This window comes from Ambystoma mexicanum, chromosome 7p, assembly GCF_040938575.1.
Source record: "Ambystoma mexicanum isolate Mex_15411 chromosome 7p, UKY_AmexF1_1, whole genome shotgun sequence".
NCBI lineage: Eukaryota > Metazoa > Chordata > Amphibia > Caudata > Ambystomatidae > Ambystoma > Ambystoma mexicanum.
The window spans coordinates 601,970,072-601,986,227 of NC_090939.1; the positions used below are offsets into that span (position 1 = coordinate 601,970,072).

Below are 16,156 nucleotides of genomic sequence, written 5' to 3' on the forward strand. Positions count from 1 at the left end.
TACTTATCCATATTTATTGTTTGGCCTTTTTTTCTGTATTTATTTACTTTCTTTTTTGTCATATAAAAATGCTAGCTCAATTTTTTTTTACATAACAAATGGCTGCTCCTGTGACTGCTGCTTCCTTACAATATATGCTGTCACCAATTTAAAGAACGTTAATGCTATTTTGATAAAACTTTTACACTCTCCATGCTGCCAATCTGCAATGCGATTGGCCTGTGCAGTATGATTGACATCCTAGAGTACCAGACAGACTTGTTTTTCACTTTTTTCCCCTCCATTTTTATAAATCAATACAGACAGAAAGCAGATTGATTTCTATCTGTAGTTGTGTGTAAAAATCTGTAAAAAATAGAAAACTGGAAGCTTTAGTTATGGAGCCCCTTTCTACCTGTATCCCTGTCTCCCTAATGTACACCGGAAGTACCTAGCCAGCCGTTCTAACGCCAAAGAAAACAAAATGGGCGATACAGAGCATCCCTGTCGCGTGCCCTGTTGTAATTCCCATCTCGCGATACCCAATTCCCAGTCCTAACATGCGCCATGGGCCCAGTGTACAGGAGTTTTAGCGACCCTAGCCTTCTCACTCCAAAGCCAAAGGCTTCCATAACTTTAAACAACCACAGCCATTCCACTGAATCAAACGCTTTAACCGCATCAACCGATGCAATAGCCAATTCCAGTCCCTATCCCCCTGCACTTGATCCATAACATGGTGCAACTACCACAGATTCATGGTCTTATTACAGCCCCCAATAAAACTGCAATGGTCTGGGTGCACCAGAGCTAGTGCTAATCTTGGCCAGTCTAGTTGCTAGTACTTTCCCCAAAATGTTTGCATTAATATATAATAATGAAATGTGTCTATACGGTGCACATTCCTTCGTGTCACCGTCCTTTAGTAGGACTGTGATCACTGCTCACGCATGGTCTTCAGTGAAGGACCGGTCTGAAACCCATTATCATGAACCCTCTTGAGCTGGGGCATAGACCTGAAAGAACTCGACGACAAACCCATCATTTCCTGGCACCTTGTTTCGCTGCATGGCTTTAATAGCTTGTAAGATTCTGCCTCCTCTGTTGCCCCATCCAATTCCTCCCTAAGCTCATCCGTCAATCTAGAGAGCTTCACTGGATCCGGCCAATCTTTGGCTTGCAAGTCAGAATATGTGCCCTGCCCTCACTAGTGTACAATCGTGCATAATACGAGCAAAAACACCTCATTTATTTGCTGTTGGGAGACATTCATATCTCTGTTCTGATCCCGAATCTGGGTAATTATCTAGTTTGGTTCTTCCCGTCATATAAGCCATGATAACTAGCGACCCGCTTTGTCCCCTTCCCCGTGTAACTTAGTGGTATTTGGGTGTACTTGACAGGGACTTCTCCATCATCTGGTAAGTGTTCAATTCCCTAGCTAGCTCCTCCCCCACCTGATACCCCTTTGCCAACTCTCACTGCAGTTGTTGGATTAACGTTTCGTCCTTGGCCCGGTAGTCCTCCCCCCCCCCCCCCCCCCCCAATGTCTTCAGGACCCCAGCAATCGAGGAAATAACCCTCTCAATGTCACCTTGAACTCCTCCCATTGCGGCCCTACACCAGCTACGGAGCCCTCATTTACCTCAAAACAACTGGTAATTTCCTCCTGCAGTTTAGCACTATTGGCCCCACCTCCTCTAATACCCCTGCCTGGAATCTCCACTGCAAAATTGCTGGTCTCTTGAGTGGTCTCTGTAATGTCATAAGCAGAGGGAATGATACGATAGAACTCTCCCTAAATATGTAACCTCTGTAAATCAGTGAAAATACTCCCAGCCTCTGAAGAGCGAGTCTCCTCTGTTTTTGTACTACTTGCGGGAAGTCGGGGGGGGGGGGGGGGGGGGGGGGATTGAAAACCTGGCATTGCCCACTTCATAGCGACCCACTTTGTGTGCCTCCTGCAGGATTGCGTCCCGATTTCGAAAATTGAGTAGTTAAGCCACCATCACTCTCTGGTATACACCCAGGGCTGGAGGGCAACCTGACACCCAGTGAGCCTGCTTTACCGTGAATAGTTTGGAGAGATCTCTAACTTTCAACGTCTCCAAAATCGGCTTTTCCATGTAAAATTCCGCACTCTGGCCCTCCTCTCCTTCTGGCACCCCAACCAGACAGATGTCACATCTGCGGGAATGTAATGTCCTTCCGCATCCTTTGCTTTTGATTACAGGGTCCTAGTCTCCCCCCACCAACTCCTTTACCTGGTTCTTTAGTTTCGCTTTACTGTACTCACACTTTGTTCATCTTCTGTCACCCTCCCACAGACTTTAGAGATTTGCACTCACCAGGGAGACATCAGCCCCCACCTCTTTGATCCTGACCTTCTAGGGACGATCTTGAATCACCAACAATAGGCTCTCCATAGTCGCACCTCCTGTATCCTGAGCAGTGGCCCCTCCAGTCTCCGACACCCCCACTGTGTGCTGGCTTTGTTTAGGTTTTGCCCCCACATAGTGTTCCATTTTCTGTTGCCCCTTAACCATGGCAACTTGTCATGCAGGGTTATGCCTGATGTCAAAGCAGATATAGTAGGCCTGATCCTAACCAGCTGCCACAGCCCCACCAAGCGATGCATTATAATTGTAGTGTCAGGGGTGTCCTCCCCTGTAGTGCCATAGAAGGCTTCCACCCCTCTAGCGTTGACCCTCAGCAGAAGAGTTGAGGTACACAATCCTGCTCCCCCCATAAAACTGAGCAGCCCCCTGGGAAACTTCGTCCTCCATATGCCACCTGTACCACTGCCAAAGTACCACATTGAGGCCTGTTGCGCCAATCTGCAATAGATCGCGTTGCCAGGTCTCACCCGCCAGAACAACCCTCAGAATTAGCTCTGTGAAAGTCCAATGCCTGCAGGAGCAGGCCCACAGGGGCTGTCCCCACTGTTGGCCACCTTAGTTGAATGTCTGTCTGCACTCTGGCTCGTTCCCAAGGCGCATCAGTGAGCTGACGCTCATTTACTACATTCCAGGTCCGTAGCCCTATTAATAACATCTCGCTCTTGTGCGCTGCCCGTGACTCCCAATTGTTCGCAGTGGCGCTACTAAATGGATGCGTGGCATGGCCTCTGCTGTCGCCGAGCTGCCTGGGGGGCGGGATATACCTTTCCCGATCTCTCACTCCACACTGATCGCAGCAAGATGGCACACCTGACCCTTCTGCAGCGAGATGCTGCAGATCCTCGGTGTTGCTGTCCCTCGTGCACCGTTTCTTTGTTCCCTTGGGGACCAGGAACCTCTGCCACTCAAAATATACTGCTTTGGTAGAAAAAGCGGATTTATTCAGGATTTTTGTACTGGCGGCCTAGATCCTTGGTGTAGCACATCTTCATCCAACGGCTGCTGGCCACACCCTCTCTAACATATGCACTTTGATAAATAATGTTATCGATTAACCCCAGAATCTGAAATAAAAACGAATTTGAACATCAAAGAGTAGATTAGTTTGCTTTGGAGAAGATGAGGCACATCAATATCTATCCTTGAGCTGAAAGAAATGAGGGTTTTTTTTTTAATAGCACTCTACATCTAGTTATCCACCTGATCACCTACCAGCAACCAAAGGTATTTGTAAAGTATCTGTAAACATTAAGTTGCGATAATGGAGGAGTGGTTCTTTAGTGGCAGGATTATTTGTTGCATGAAGCCAGTCACCCCTAACGTGTTTTTCAATTTAAGAAGTAGCTTTTTGTTTGCGGTCTGTGTATCTTGAATAATTGGCTTTTTACATTGTTTTTTTTGCTGTAACATGTTGTTATGAAACACAATTGCTAAGGTTTCTAACATTACATCCTGTTGAATCGTAATCCTATAATTTTTGCTCTTTCCACAGAGGATACAGCTCATAAAAAACAAGTTGTACGGTAATTCTGAAAGGCCAGCAAAATGACTCCAAATATTTTCAGAAAGTTGAAAACGTATCTCGGCTATTACTAAATCCAGACTAAACACAGGTAAATATTTGGTTTCCCTCAAAAGACTGTATGCTTTTGGGTATGACCAGTTTGGATGTACAAACAAGAACAATTTTCACAGCATTGTGGTATTTCTAAACGAGATGCATGCCTTTCCTGCTGTATGAATCGATAACAAAAGGCCCTAGAAATGCATCTGTGGCAATTTCCACAGCTGCTATTGCAGAGTGGAGTGCAGATGGCTCTTCAGTGTTTCAGACTTGTGGAAAATTGCTTTTCTGCCTGCACTTTTCAGGCAAAATAATACGAATTGTCACTGTTTGGAAAAAATCTTCAGAAGAGGTGCATAATCTCCTAATAGAACAGTGGAGAGACTGTGTTGTAATTTACTCCCAAGTCTGGCCACAATCGGAAAAGCAGATTAATTGCCTTATCTGTCATTTTAACAAACTGCTTATTTCATTTTCTGCTTTTGAAAAGCCTTGATGTAACTGTCAGTGGCATGGAATACAAAAGGGGACATTGAATAAAACCATTTAAAAATAAACAATTCATTTGCTTGTTCACAATTACAGAATGAACTAACAGAAAACCGATGTACCCTTTCGTTGCCACCATTTAGCATCAAATGTATAACATTGCTTTTTAAGTGTGAAAATATCCATACCACGAGAGGTGGAAAGCTAGGGAATGAGAGAAGGGGATCATCACGTTACAACTTGTATATGGTCTCAATTGCAGCCGTTCTTCACACCATGTTCTGTAGGCCGCTCTTAATGGCCTGTCTAATCGTAACAAACTACACCTTCAGCATTGTAATACCATTCCTACATTCATCAAGCAGTCTTGAGGTTGGGCAGGGCAATATTGTGATATCATTTTTGTTGTCGCAACCCACCCCTTTATGGAGAGGGGGGGGGGAACTGTGCCATTGCTCAACAGACACCTTCAATTGATTCACTGTTAGAATAACAATAATCCTGCCATGATCTTCGTTGACCCATATCCCCATATATTTGAAGTGTTTAGCTGATCCTGTAAGAGGTCATGTAGCTGGACAGCCGAGCTCCGTTTTGCACAACATTTAATCAAAAATAGTGATGTCTGGAAGGTTTTGAATAACCTCAGGCATTACTGTTGGCAACCCTCCAAATTACCGTTCTTCATCTTGCCAAGCTATTTCAGTAAGGAGAAAGACTGTATATAAATTGGGCTTGACCTGACCTGATCTCAAAGGGGCAGCCCGGCCCAAACTGCTTGGGAGCCGTGTCTCCAAGGAGCCGGAGCGAGGCAGTGCTGGCGGTGTGCGGAAGAGTGTTTGTGCCCCTGGGACGTGTCAGTCCCAAAGGAGTCTGAGGGGTAGGTGGTGAGACCCTGACTTGGATCCCAGGTATCCAGAGAGACCGGTTAAAGGAAAACCTTTTTAGCGCTTCACCAGCACAAGCAATTCTAACTACAGACTCCTCACTCGCTGGATGGGGGGCACACTTTCTCCATCACGCAGCCCACGGATATTGGACACATGCTACTGCCCAAAGACATATCAACTTCCTGGAACTCTTGGCGCTCCTCAAGGCTCTTCAAGCCTTTCAACAACATCTCAAGGGTCAAACGGTGCAGGTTCTCACAGACTGCACCATGGCCATGTTCTATCTAAACAAGCAGGCAGGCACACACTCTCCAAGTCTGTCCAAACTTTCTCAAAACCTATGGAAGTGGGCACTCAAGCGGAACATGTTCCTAACATCTCAACATGTTCCAGGGGAACTAAATTCTCTGGCAGACACTGTAAGCAGACACCCTCTACCAGAAGAACACGAGTGGCAACCAACTCGACAGATATCCTAGACAAAATATTCTCACTATGGGGTCACCCCCGCTAGACTTGTTCGCCACAAGGCTAAATGCACAATGCCCAGACATCGCGTCCAGTTTCCCCCAGGCAGGGTTCAAGGAGAACGCCCTGTGGATGAACTGGTCAGGAAAATTTGCTTACGTTAACTCCGCCTCCCTGCCCCCGACACCACTCCTGAGCAGGATAGTGCACAAGATGCACCAGGAACAAGTAACCCTGATCCTGGTTGCTCCTATAAGGGGCGAGACAGCCTTGCTTTCAACATCTGCTCAAACTGGCGATGTGCGCCCTAATCAAGCTCCCGTCCGATTACGTGTTAACACAACACAAAGGGGCATCCCTCCACCCACAATCAATGAACTTGGCAGCTTGGCTCCTGAAGTCATTGAGTTTGGCCACTTGAACCTTCCACAAAGGTGCATTTTTTTGCCTCAAGAAGGCACAAAAACCCAATACCAGACACTGCTACTTTAATGAGTGGAAAAGATTTGTGATATGGTGCACATCACAATCAATGAGCCCTTTAGAATGTTCTCCAGCTAGCATTCTACACTACATGCTTTACTTAGTAGACTCCGGCCTAGTATTTAAGTCCCTAAAGGTGCATCTGGCGGCCCTTTCGGCTTACACCACTTCACAGAACAAGGTGTCCTAGTGGAAAGTCTGTCATTAAGGCATTCATGGAAGGGGTAAAGAGCCTATCCCCCTCCCCCCAATTTCTAACTCTTCCCCCGGGTTGGGATCTCAAGGTTGTGCTCTCCAAGCTCATGGGGCCACCCTTTGAGCCTATGCCCAAGGCCAGCCTTAAGCATTTTACCTATAAAACTGCATTCCTGGTAGCTGTCACCTCCATAAAACGAGTCAGTGAGCTACAGGCTTTATCTGTACAAGGACCCTTTTTTATTATACACAAGGACAAGGTTGTCCTCCGAACACATCCTAGGTTCTCACCCAAGTTCATTTCAAAGTTCCAAGTAAACCAATCCATAGAACTTGCCACCTTTTTTCGAAATACTTAAAACTCAGCAGAAAGAAGCCTCCATACACTTGAGGTATGGAGGGCGGTCTTGTACTATGTGCAAAACAAAACCCCTATGGGAAACAGACCAACTCTTTGTTTCCATAGCGCGTAGTAGAGAAGCCGATCACAAATCAAAAAGCGCCATCTTCAGATGTATAGTCAAATGTATACAAATCTGCTATTCCCTATCAAAGAAAGTTCTACCTTTCACACCTAGAGCACACTCTACCAGAGGTACAGGAGCTACCTTGGCTTTCATTGCAAACTTCCCCCTGGACGCCATCTGCAAAGCTGTTACATGGGGCGCCGTCCATACGTTCACAGATCATTATTGCATTGAAACACACTCTAAAGCAGATTCACAGGGTGGACAAGCAGTCTTAAAACATCTCTTTGCTGCTGTACCGTCCAACTTCCCACCTCCTTCTCCAGATACTGCTCCCTAATCTATGCAGAGCATGTGTTCTAAGCAGGTCTACAAGCTCCAGAAGGGATACATTACTCACCGTAATCTTATATCGGGTGCTTGCAGCTGCTTGGATTCACATGCGCCCATCCTTCCTCCCCTACTGGAGTAGAAGGCGCATAGATGTTTTCTGGAATATCCCTGTTTCTGCTTTATCACATCTGTTCTCACGCTACTCTTCATGCAACCTCATGTCAGAAACAATCAATCTGAGGGACTACGGCGCGTGAAGGACCATGCGTACAGTACACGTCACACTAGGGTTAGTATTGCTAAACGCACCTTGTTGACATCCGTTTTCGAGTTTCGAAAACAAATCTTGTAATACTCTGCGACTTCCACTAGATATATGACTATGCAGAGCATGTGAATCTAAGCACCAGAAATACAATTATGGTGAGTAATGCAAGGCATAAAATAAGAAGTGTCGCATAGTAATTTGCTATGCAATTTTGTCAGTTTGCTAATCAAATGGACACTTGTGTAGCAAAGATAGCTATTTAAGTTGCCCACTTCAATGAAAGCACAGCTCACCTTGCATTCCTCTCTTGCCCCTCTTTTCTCTGTTCACTTCAAGTCCTAAATGAGAGAAAGTGCAGCAGTAATCATCTCTTACACAAGTGCTAAAGGCATGTGTGGGAGTGCTAGGCAGGAATTTCTTTTTCAGATAATGGCAAACCTAAAATAATCAAGAAGCTACTTTTATCAACCTTTCTATATCCCGCCTGGCAAACACCAGTATCTCTCAACTTTATATATATATTTTTTAAAGGACAGCCATGCAATTCCATTCCTAAAATGTAAGTTGTTACATAATGCATAATGACATTATTGATGCTGTATCATCTCCATGCTTTACAGTAAATTTAATTTGTAAGTGTTTTTATTGGCATTTGTTTAAATACAACCATGCATTTCAATGTTTCACTTTCCATTCAAGTCATACATTTATACCAAAGTTTAATAATGACCATTTAACAACAAACAAACAGTTTCCTACACAGGTCATGTGGCGTGTTAGTGTTCGCTGGGGCAGGCATCTTGGTGCCCGGGGTTCAGTTCTTTCCCCCACTCTCCTGATGTCATTAGTGGCAATTGTCAGTTGGGTGCAGGTAGAAAACTGTACAAACATAGGGCAGGTGTGTCTCACTCTAAGTAACTCATTCAAGGGGGTTTATTGTCAGATGGGTGGAACATGTGACTCATTTGTCATTGCCATCCAACTCCGATCTATCAACCCCTTCCATCCACACCTTGGTTTCCGCCTCTGCCCACCTCTCAAATTCCATATGCCATTTTCCATATTGTGGCCCCCCCGCATTAGCTCCAGAGCGTCTGGGCAGGCAGGAAGTAGGGGAGGAGTTTTCCACCCCCATCCCTTTGTCTGCCAGAGTGCCTGAATAGGTCCAGCTCCCAGATGATGCTTCTGGAGTGTAAAGCAAGTCGACCATAGGAAACGGAGGTAACCGAAGAAGACTATGACCAGAGACTCCTGCAGACCCTTTGCAACACTGTGAAGCGACCACTGCTTTCCTGAACCCGTTTTCTGTGTCAGAGGAGGTCCGACGAGGACTCATTCCCTTTGGCTGGTGGGACCAACCAGTCCCAAGACGACCTTTGAAACGAGCATCTCCTGAGGTCCTAGGAGTTTCGAGACCTGCAGAACCCCAATACCAGGAGACCTGCTGCACATTATGAGTGCATCGTCCTGGAAAGGCCGAACCTATCCAAGTTTTTGCTGAACCCGTAAGGACACTCCAGAGACCCCATCCAACTCGCCCAGACCCCCCTCATCAGAGCGTGGGACTGCAGGAAGCGAAGAAGATTGACTGGGCGATCCTTGTCCTTTGTTGGTGCTTCCGAAAAGGCGCCAAAACCGCAGAGTGAACCAAGAAGTTGCTGAAAGTCATGCTACAGGTCCTCCCTCAAGACTGCTGCTAAGAGATCCCGTCCATTGTCCTGTCCTCGGTCATCAGACCAAGGAATCCGGAGGCCGAGTCCAGAGCTGCAACATCACGGAGCATTCAGCACAAACATTTTCTTCTAACCTAAGGTACTGTGGGGAATAAGGTATTGCTTACTGGATTCCAAGAAGTCATAGGTGTCCAGGCCAACCCCCTCTTACCTCGGACCTAAGTCGCTGCTTGTGTCCCTTTCTCCAATCCGTTTTGAGGTCTCCCTTGTTAGTTAATTTGCTGCTTCAGTAACACTAGAGACTGGAAGAAATCCACAGGAACTCTTCATTCGCTGTTTGTCAAGACTTCAAGCCCTCTCCGAACTACCTTTTTAGCTAGGGCTGCGTTTTGGGACTTACTATGCTAAGAAACTCTCTCTAGGACCTTGAACTAAGGTCATGTTACACTAACCATTTTCCTCCCTTTAAGTGACTTTTCTATGTGTTTGCAGATTAAAGGCATTATCGTTGAAAACCCCATGAGTGCGCAATAACGATAATACGATAACATTGTCTTTTCCCTTTCTAACGCTGCTACAAATGTAACTGTGAACAAACACAAAAGTGAAAGTGCCCTATGATATGATATTTTATTTCTTTCGTGCTCAGACACAAGTGTTTCAGAGCGCGACAAGGCAAGGGAGGGGAACAGGGCAGAACAAAACAGAGATCTTACTAGGCCCAGTGACATTGAGTACGCGCAAGTGCATGGAAGGGGGGAGAAGTGGAAAGTGCGAAGCAGAGGAGAAAACAGATCAATAACAATAAATAAATAAAGGCAACAAACCGTTTTAGTGCGGCCAGCAATTTGCAAGTGCTAGGTTTAAGGCAGCAGACAGGTTAGGTCTGATAAGTGCAGGAAGAAAAAGGCACGGGGCTGTACGGGTACAGACCCCAGTGCAAGGGGTGGCCCGGAGGCAGTGCGGGAGGGTGGCAGGGTGAGCAGGCACCTGGGCCGGAGTACTCAGGGTGGCCAGGTGCACGGTGTCAAGAGAGAACAGATCAGCAGGGGAGAAGGGGAGCGAAGGCAGAAGAAAAGGGCAAGGTATTGAGGTGCTCCGGAACCGGAGTTGGTTCTCCTCAAGTTTGAGTGGCAGGGAGGCTGTTCCAGAGGGAGGCCCCAGATGAAGAAAGAGATCTACCCCAAGCTTGTTACTTTGAAAAACGACTGACCCGGAGGGAGTTGGAGTAGAGGAGCGAAGAGCTTGAGAGGGGAGGTATTTGCAGAGGTATAGCTGAAGGTATTTTGGAGAGATTTCAGAGCTGGAGAGATACAATCCCAGGGCTTGAGGCCAAAGACAAGTCTCGCAGTCCTGTTATGGATTAGTTGCAGAGGGCGGAGAGTAGAGGCAGGTGGATTTAGAAAGAGGCTGTTAGAATAGTCCAAGCTAGAGAGAACCAGAGCTTGGGATACCATGAGCTTCTGGGGGAAGGAGAGGAAAGGCAGAGTACCTCTGAGGAGGTGCAGTCGGAAATGTGACTTTTTAGAGACCTCAGAGATGTGGGATGAGAAGGAAAGGGTGGAGTCAAAGATGACCCAGAGGTTCTTAGCCTCGCAGGTGGGGGTAGGAGGAGGGCTAAGGGAGGCCGGCCAGAGAGTGAGGGGAAAGGATGGTGAAGGTGTTCCGATGAGGAGGATCTCCGTCTTGCTGGCATTCAGACAAAGATCATTGGCGGCACACCAATCTTGAATGGCAGTTAGGCAATCGGAGTTGAGAGAGGGAGAGGAGGTGGCAGAGGGCAGCCTGAAAATGAGTTGAGTGTCATCAGCGTAGCACTGGAAATTTGAGCAGAAAGTGGCAATGCAGTGGTATTGGTTGAAAAGCCAGGGCGAGAGGTTAGACCCCTGGGGAACACCACAGTTGGAGAGGAAGATGGATGAAAGGAAGGATCCGAGTTGGACCTGGGAGGGTCGATCTGAGAGGAAAGAGGTCAGCCAGGCCAGAGCCTGATCAGTGATACCCAGGTTTTCATGGAGACGGTTGAGCAGGATGGAATGGTGTACCGCGTCTAGGCAGAAGAGAGATCGAGGAGGATGAGGACAGAGGGAATGTTAGAGTCCACGTTGGAGAGCAGATCTTCACGGATGTTCAGGAGAGCATTTTCCGTGCTTCTGGCAGCTCTGAAGCCAGACTGGTGGTCATGGAGACAGCCAACAGAATTAGAATGAAGGTTAAGCTGAGAGATGGGCAACTCTTCCAGGTGTTTCCCAAGAAAGGGAGTAATGGAAATTGGGCGATAGTTAGCTGTAACCGACGTGTATTATCAAGTATTCCTAAGTGTTCTAGTATAAACGTGTAAAGTATTTCAAGTGATTCTTGTGTAAATATAATAAATATATACTTTTATATTATATAGCTTGTAAGTGTTAGTGCTTATTTGCTGTGCCTGTCTAACTCTATTCAGTGCACTTAACTTGAGCTCACAGCTTCCTCTTAAGATAAGCCTGACTGCTCTGCCACTCTTCCAAGGCCCTGTGCTATTACAGACTGATACTAAGAGTTTGGGATCTACAAACTACTGGGACAGCTTACTGAAGTTTTACAGTCGGTAGTTTTACTTAAACGCTTTGAGTTGGGCGTTGACCAGTCAGTCAGGACTTCTTCTTTTTTGACCAAGCAGTCGATGAGAGTGAAATGAATGACCCTTTTCCCCCTGCATTCTGTGCATGCTGTGTATTTGTACCACTAAACATTCCAAGTTATTCCCTCTTGGTGGTTTTTCATTTTTCGGTATCTCCTGACCCGGATTGCGGTCTGCCTGCAGGTTTCTGTTTGTTCGTGATATATACTGAAAAAACATTGTTAAAGGGAAGTTATGGTTACAAGTAAAACCAAAAAAAACTTTGAAATTCACCAGTTATGGTACGCTAAGCAACCATAACTCGCGCCGCCTCCATGCACTGCTAAGACTAACACCCAGCACGTATCTGGGCACTTCTTTATGTTCCCTGACCTATGTAGGCCACGTGATTTTGTTCACTGATGGAGACAATTTTACAAATTAAAAGGTGTTGCATATGTAAACATTAACCTTGTTGTATGTTGTTAAGGCACTTTCCTTAGGGTTTGGCCTCAGTTCATGGTACACATACAGGGGGAAATAAGCAAGCCTCAATAAGTATTCAATTATTAGCCATTTGCTATTTATTCCACGTTTATCATTACTGAAAACTCTAAGGTACCATTCGTTATTTTACTATCCAAAATTCTAAAATTAAAACATATTATACTTCTATAGTGCATGCTGCAGCCATTGCCTGTGTGTACATGAATAGGTTCCTGTATTAACAACACTCCAATATTCTGTTTTGCTCAGATGAGTACATTCTTTAATACATTATTAGAATTATTAGAATTTGTGTCCCAGAACTTCTTTCCAATATGTCGCCGTCTTAGGGCAGGACCATCACATGTGGAGCAGGTTTCCCCTGTTCCCGCATTGTCTCCAGCAGTTAAGGGGGTATGAGGGATTCATTTTATGGAGTCTATGTGGGGTTGGGTTCCATCTGGTGCAGATCTTGTAAGCCATCTCCCTGACGGCTCTGCATTTGGACGTTTTCTGTGCCCTTTTCCTTATTTGTCCCCATTCATCTTCTGTAATGGGGGAGCTCCTGTCCTGCTCTGAGTTGTCTTTGTATGAGATTTTATCCTCTATTTGTGCTTTTTCTAACAATCTGTACATTTTTGCCAGTGCCTTCAGCGTTTCCCCTTCCGGGAGGGTAAGCTCTAGTCCCATTGGGGCTCTTATAGCTGCCCTTTTAACCTCTTTCTGAGAAATCCAGTGTCTTATTTGTATGTATGCGGATCTCTCTTTCCCCTATCCCAAATGTCTGCTTACATTCTTCTAACACCAAGGGAGGTCCCTCCTGAAAAGTCTCCCAAGTGGAGCTGCCCGGTTTGTCTCCAGCTGTCCCAGAACCCGCGCGCATGCCCGGGGTGAAGTCCAGGTTGTGCGCCATTGGTGTAAATGGGCCTAGGCCCGGCTTAATGTGACATTTTTTTAAGAGCCTTGTACCATCCTTTTAGTGCTACTTGGGTGGCGTCCAACAGCTGTCCCTCCGCTCCCCTGGCTCTCGATCACAGTACGTGTAATGTTCCCAGTGGAATGTTTGTAACTCCTTGCTCTATTCCGGTCCACCCGGTTAGTGTGTTCCCGCCCCTCCATTTCAGCATTAATGCTGTTTGAGCTGCCAGGATGTATTTATTTCTCTATTATTAGCTTTTATCATATAAACATGCATTATAAGACAGAAGCACTTTTTATTTTCACAGAAACAGCAAACACACTTCAGTGATTAGAGAACTCCCCAAAAGAAGAAATGAGTGACAATAACATCGCTAGTGGTATACAATACATATTTTAATGTAAACAAATAATGTAATTTGTATACACGTTACTAAAATAATTTGTTTTCTTACAGTTCATAGCTTTCTTGAAGAAACCACATCCCCGTTTTAATTGTTCAGTCGCAAGAATCACAGAGAAGTCTTATCCCCAATTGTAAATAATGAAATTATGAACTTGTCTAAAAAAAAAATTGGATTAACCAAGTAATGATTTTAAGGAACTTTTACAGTATGTCAAAAATCATGTCATTAAAATTTTTCGCTATCGCTCCCCTTCTTGCACCTGTCCTCCTTGTCCCCAGTAATCATCCCCATCAAATTCTGAACTTTTTTTATCAGAGGCGCTTTGATGAAACCGCACTCCCTTCCTCCCTTCATGATTATTGTACAAAAATGTCTAATTCTCCCATTTGTTTCTCATTCCGATACCCCATCCCTTTCTTGAATAAATACATTTTGAATACTATAAATGTTTTGTATATTGTTGTGACTTTTTTTTTGGAATGTTTTCCACAAAAATCTGATTACCCGCATTAGTTAGATGGACTCCATCTCTCCGAAAAATGTTGCACTATCAAATGTAATGTTCTCATTATGAAACCATGTCATGCCAACTTTTCACACAAAAGCACATATAGTTGACGTTGCGCCTCGCTTTTTCCATTTGAGGACCAAATTAAGTTGAACACATCTGTCTCTGAGCAATGCGTGAAAAACTAATTTTTGAATTAGGGAACATTTCCTTCAACTTTTCCAATGTCTACTTCACTGCAAACGGCAATGAAATTCCAGTCATGTTCCCCAAACTGTTCACTCCACAATGAACAATAATGTCTTGATGTTTCAATTCAACCAAATCTTCACAAAATGGGAGCAAGTCGACCCACTTCATGGCTCTCACTCCATACCAGGACACTTCCAATTCAGGGAATCCAAGATATTTGGCTATTACACAATGCTCAGCATACACCAACAACCAATGAACCCAAGAGTCCGCCACAATCCCAACACTCTGCCTGCTGAAAGCCATTGCCATTGCCATTGCCATGGCCATTTTCATTCCTTGCACAACTCCTACTAACAAAACTCCTGCTACCCTCTCTTCCTGTACACCACACCCAGGAAACCTGATTGGCTGATCCTCTGTTGTGCGCGGACACCCCACTGTCCGCGTTCCATGCCAGGCAACCTTAAAAGACCCGGATGTGTCATGTGCCGTCCGCGGTGTCCACGAATGTCGTGGCCACTCAAAGGGGTGGGGGACTTAAACACAAAAAAGTTAGTTGGACATCTCCATATTTGCCTCTGATTTATTTCAGAAAAAAATATCTTGGCAGCAGGAAACAGTTTCATTAGGCTTTTAAATAAATCCATCGGCAACCTGCAGATACACTGGAGTCGCAAACCACAAACTGTCCCCTCGACATTGCACAATTACCATGTCTGGCCATTTAAAGTGAGCCATACCCTCACAGAATGAAAACAAGCTTGCCCAGTTTAAGCCACAAACTGCATTGCACAAGACTTCCACTTCTGCCAATCCAATACTTCTAAAGATGCCATGATTTTCCCTCAAAATCCACAGTCTGCGTTCTCAAACACATAACCATAGCCATTTTCAGTGCGATCACAACTCCTGCAAACAACTCCTACTAACCTCTCTTCCTGTACACCAAACCCAACAGACCTGATAGGCTAATCCCCTCAATCCCCTTTCCATGCCAGGTATCCACAAAAGACCTGGGTGTGGCACATGCTGATCGCGGACTACTGCGGTGTCCGTGGATGCTGTAAAACAGGGGCAGCACTTATACCCTTTCCACTTCCATGTTCCAAACACTCCCTCATTGGCTGCTTTCAAAGAGTCACTCTTCCATCCACCAATCGCATCCAAAACCTCTACACCTATCCCGGTCACCTCACTTCAACTCTTCAGATACACACTTGAAACTCTTGAATACATATCTCCTGTATCAAAAACTACTGTGCATCTGTCCCAAGATTTCTATTTCCATACACAACAAGATCTATTTAAAAAATGTTTTTCTTCAACTCTTTCACAAATATATCTCAAGCAAATGCCATGCATGGCAGCATTTATCACTGTTAGGCAGAAACCTGTGCAGTGCCCTTAGGGACTAACTACTCACAATTATGACTACAAGTGGCAATACAAGTTTACCTTTGGTACCAGCCTGTACTACACTGTTAAAGTGGTAGCAGTAGCGGAGCAGCCAGACTTATCTCAAGAGAAAATGAGCAGTAGTAGAAATTACACACAGGACCACAATTACTATGACTCAAGGTTTTTGGTGGAAAAGTAAAAGTACATTTATTTCTAGACCATCTGTTTGTAAAACCCTTCACATCTATTAAATTCAAACCACACGTAAAATATACTACACACAACCAATTCTCTTTGTGCGGACAACTCAGGGTAAGTACCTTATGATTTGGCGGACCGGTGTTGTGAAACAAACGACGTTACCGGGAATACCTATGCGATCACTTTTTGACAGTTCGGTCTTACTAAAGCTATGCGTACCCGCAGGAAGAAAT

At 45.2% G+C, this 16,156-nt stretch overlaps 1 protein-coding gene across 1 annotated transcript in view; it reads left to right on the forward strand.

Moving 5' to 3' along the window:
• NIPA2 (NIPA magnesium transporter 2) overlaps window positions 1-16,156 on the forward strand; it is a 312,051-nt gene that overhangs the window by 51,664 nt on the left and 244,231 nt on the right. The window contains exon 3 of the mRNA XM_069636610.1: window positions 3,871-3,991. The gene's annotated coding sequence lies outside the window, so the exon portion shown is untranslated. The remainder of the gene's footprint in view (window positions 1-3,870; window positions 3,992-16,156) is intronic.